This window comes from Octopus bimaculoides, chromosome 9 (assembly GCF_046866305.1).
Source record: "Octopus bimaculoides isolate indiv1 chromosome 9, ASM4686630v1, whole genome shotgun sequence".
In the NCBI taxonomy this organism is placed as follows: domain Eukaryota; kingdom Metazoa; phylum Mollusca; class Cephalopoda; order Octopoda; family Octopodidae; genus Octopus; species Octopus bimaculoides.
In genome coordinates, this window is record NC_142936.1 from 18,279,392 (window position 1) to 18,284,391 (window position 5,000).

The following is a 5,000-nucleotide window of genomic DNA, read 5'->3' on the forward strand; positions in this document are numbered from 1 at the left end:
AGAGGATGACATAAACAAAACAATTCCTAGATTTTTTCTTCTTTTCTCAATCTTTTTATTAGGTAATCATTTAAGAATAAACAGTAAAATCTACTCATACATATAAACATACATATATATACACATAATGTATCATAGATAAAGAAGTAAATCGATCTTTCGTTGGTTTCGACGATGAGTACTCCCGTTGTTCAACCAACTGCATTATCTTTTGTAGTTGTTAACGTTGTATATATCGGCAGACACAATGATTTTGACCCACAATATACAGGGTGTCCACAAAGTTTAGGTACATGGAGTAAATAAAATCATACCATAAACAATTAAATATAAGAAATAATAATTTCTTAAAGTATGTGTTAATCCCCATGTGGGTACATGGAGTAAATAAAATTATAACATAAACAATTAAATATAATTATAACATAAACAATTAAATATAAGAAATAATTTCTTAAAGTATGTGTTAATCCCCATGTACCCAGACTTTGTGGACACCCTGTATATAAATAACTGATGTGTCTTTAGCCAAAACCTAATTTCCCTCTGTTTGAGGACCTTTGTACTTACTCTCCTATCTGTCAGCCTAATGACCGCACATTTCTTGCAACTTCCACTGTTTGACCTGACATCTTCAGCCATCTACTAACAAATGTTTTTCAACTTTTTAAAATTTAATATAAACATATAATGAGTTTTTTAAATAAAAGGTATGTCTCAGATTTGGGGGATCGATATAGTTAACTAAATTAATACCAATACGTAACTGGTACATTTTTTTATCGATCTCGAATGAATGAAATATGAAGTAAATTTCAGTGCAGTTTGAACTTAGAATGTAAAGGACCATAACTAACTACGGTAAATCATTTTCTGCATCGCTCGATCAAATTTGCCAACCCAGTGGCCTAAATATAAACTTCTGAACAAACTACATTATAAGAATGTCACGCTTCGGTATATCTTCTATCTTTAAAGTATTTTCTAGGGAAATTCGGTCAATTATTAATATGCGTGTGTGTGTATGTGTGTGTGGGGGGTGTATCCAAATGTTTATTTCATGTTATAAATATGGAACAATATTTACAGTATTATCTGGGTACTCCAGCTTGTTAACAAATGTCCTCTAATATAACCTTGTTGAATATGTCATGGTTTCCTAGCTAAAAATAACATTGGCATTTGCCCAGATAGGTTCAGGAAATAGAGTGAAATCATCAGAATGTTTTACACACTGTTTCAAAAGGGAAAAAAATATCATAATATTGTGATTATTATCATTTTCTGATTTACACTTCGTAGAAATACATATCACAACCGTATCTTGCTATAGTTTTGGAACCAACTTATCTAACTCTAAGTCCTTAAGCTCAGATTTTATCACAATCTACTTCTATCAGATTTAATTTCCTCGGCAGCAATTCTTTTTGTTCCTGATATTTTTATTTCCGAAATATAACCAAGCTCTCTTATGGTTAATCTAATAGAACCCAGTTCTTTTCAAACAACGATAATTAATACAGTAAATAATGATATTTCTATTAAAAATAATGCGAACATTTTCGCCATTTCTCCCACATTTTCATTGACTTCCATCCTGAAATGCTTTTTTAAAGCGACAAAATTGTCCTCAAATATGTATTGGTTTCAAATTTTGGTACAAATTCGAGGGAAGGGCTTAGTCGATTAAATCGACCTCAGTGCTCAACTGGTACTTATTTTATAGTCCCCGATAAAATAAGTACTACAGCGGAATTGCTTTTCATCAAATACATATTAAATATATGTTAAAAGGAAAAATTAACCTTAAGAAAATTTGTAACATTTGTTTAACATCTACTTCGGTTTGAATCTTTATAGAGTTATTTTCCTACCAAAAACCTTGAGTCTGTCACATACGCCTTTCAGGAGAACTTTATTTCTTTGAAAGTTTTTTCATACGTTGAACTATTGCAGCTGGAGTAAGGTCTGAAGAATGCATTTATTCTAGCATCTTGTGCCTGTTATTTCCAAACGTCCTTTCTACCGTTTTTATCAAATCAATCTTTAAGTAGGTAATGTATCAACACTTACTGATAATATCTACCCAGAGGTTTAAGTTTCTGGTTTCTGGCCTCCCTCTTTCTCTCCTTTATCGCTCTCTCTGTGCGCGCGCACGCTCACACACATACACACACACACACGCACACACACACACACACACACACACACACGCACACATACATGCACAAATATAAAATATACAAACAGACATACAAAGTGGTATCAAAAAGTTTTCGAACTAGTTCTGTAGCGCGCCAACTGATGGCAGCACACAATTGCATGCGCAGTGAGAGTTAATAGTAAACTTCATAAGGCAATGATCACATGTATGCTGTAGTCTGCGATTTTGTCATGGACAGGAACAAAGTGCCAATGCGAAATTTTGCTTTAAACTTGAGAAGTCTGCTGCAGAGATACTAAGCGTGCTTCAAGCTTACAGCGACGAGGCAATGGGTCGTACGCAATGTTTCGAGTGATACGGGCGCTTCGAAAGCGGAAGAACATGAGCGATGTGGGAGATCTGTCACGAGTGCCACCCCTGGAAAAGCGGTATTGTGCACCGAGAGTTCGACCCCAAAAGTCAGACCGCCAATAGAGAGTTCTACTGCGACGTTTTGAAACGTTTGAGGAAGAACATTCGGCGAAAACGACCGGATCTGTGGAGTGCGAAGAATTGGATTTTTCACGACGACGATGCACCCTGTCATCGATCTCTCCTTACTCGTGTGTTTCTCGCCAAAAACAGCATGGTATCGCTTCTGCACTCGCCCTTTTTGACAGATTTAAGCCCTGCGAACTTCCGTCTCTTACCCAGGATGAAAAGGCAGCTCAAAGGTTAGCGTTTTAACACCGTTGTCGAGATACAGAGCTAATCGCAGAAAGTCCTCGACTCGCTTACGGAAAACGTCTTCCTAGCCGAATTCCAAAGGTGGCAGGAATGCTGGAACAGGTGTAGTGCTGCGCAAGGTGACTATTTCGAAGGAGATTATGTTAAAACTTAGATAAATGTGTTATTTTTATTAAGCATATATTTATTAAGTCCGGGAACTTTTTGATATCACCTCGTTTAGAGGTTCGTACATGTATATGGAACGAAAAAAGAAATAAAAAATGTCGGGATAGGTTTGTCTACATACATCATGCACACACCAACACACTGGCACGTACATACATGCGCACGCACGCACGCACGCACGCACACGCGCACAGACACAAACGCACGCACACACGCATACACACACGTACGCACGCGTGCACACACACACTCACAATTTTTTGTATATCTGTATACATACATACACATATACACACACACGCATATGTGTGCGTGTGTGTGTGTGTGTGTGTGTGTGTGTGCGCGCGCGTGTGTGTGTGTGTGTGTGTGTGTGTGCGTGCGTGTGTGTGTGTGCGTGTGTGTGCAATGTATGCCAACATAATCGGCCCAATATAGTTACTTGGAACAGAAAAGAATTATGCACCGTTATAGAGGTCGACTACCCTACGGATGTGAACATATCTTTCAAAATTAGCAAACATACATACATATAAATGTATATGTACATGCATACATACATATTTATGTATGTTTATATATATATGTCTGACCTAATATTTTTGTTTGGAATAGAAAATAGAAAAGAAAATTACTTGTTGTTTTAGAGTTCATTTGACTTGCAGATATAAACATTCTTTCAAAATAAATGAAAAGCAAAAATATTTAAGACAGCTACTTCGAAGATTACATCATCTCTATCCGGATTTCAAATTTGCGTTTTTACTTATAGCTTCAGTAGTTTTCACACATGAGAAAGTACTCTGATTTGGCACACAGAAAGTACATGATTTGGCTCTTAAATTTTTCATTAAATTCACTTTCTGAAAGATCTGTCAAATGATCTATACAGTCATTTGCTTTTCTTGTGTGCACTTATTCAATATTACATTTTTATTAACCGCTTGCTTGATCTTCGTAATTTCATTGTTATTTAAGTTTGTCTTTAAGCTCTCAACTTTCCCTTTGTCATCAAGTGTGTATATTATTCTTCATATTTTTGATATTTTATTACTAATTGAATCAATACCACCAGCTTAAGGTGAAAATTAAAGTATATATCTCACTGGTAAAAGTCTTTTAATATAATGGCAGAATGTGAAATGGTGAGGTAGCAGAATCGTTGGTACGCCAGGCGAAATGCTTAGCTGTATTTCGTTCTGCGTTAAAATTCTGCCGAGATCGACTTTACCTTCCATCCTTCCAGAGTCGATAAAATAAGTACCAGTTGAGTAATGAGGTCGATTTTATCGGCTCAACCTCTCTCCCGAAACTGCTAGCCTTGTATCAAAATTTGAAATCAGTACACGTCAGAGCAAAGGCGATGAGCCGGCAGAATCGTTAGCACATTGGGAAAAATGCTTAGCGGCATTTCGTCCATCTTTAGGTTTTGAGTTCAAATTCCGCCAAGCTTCGATTTTGCCTTTCATCCTTTTGGGATCGATAAAATAAGTACCAGTTGAGCACTGGGATCGATGTAATCGACTTACCACTCACTCGATATTGCTGGCCTTGTGCTAAAATTTGAATAATATCCATCTTTGCCTCTAATATTGTCAATTTGGCGTTTCATACATATTCTTGCTAGGACTATAAATAATTGCTTCTTAGACACTGCCTCACATTTAGGGAAAGAATGTAAGTCAGTTACACTGAACCCAGAACTTAACTGTTGATACTTTACCATATCGACCCTGGAGGAATTATAATTAAATTAACATAATTGGGATTTGAACTCAGAAGGTAAAGAGTCGGAACAAATGCCGACTTACGCTGTAACGGCTCTGCCTATCCGTCAAGAGAAAACCCCTCAAAACCTAAAAGTATCTGCAAGCGCTGCTTCTTTTATTATGATTTATGCATTAGATAATTGTCACGGTGTTTATTTACAAACAAAAATTAGCGG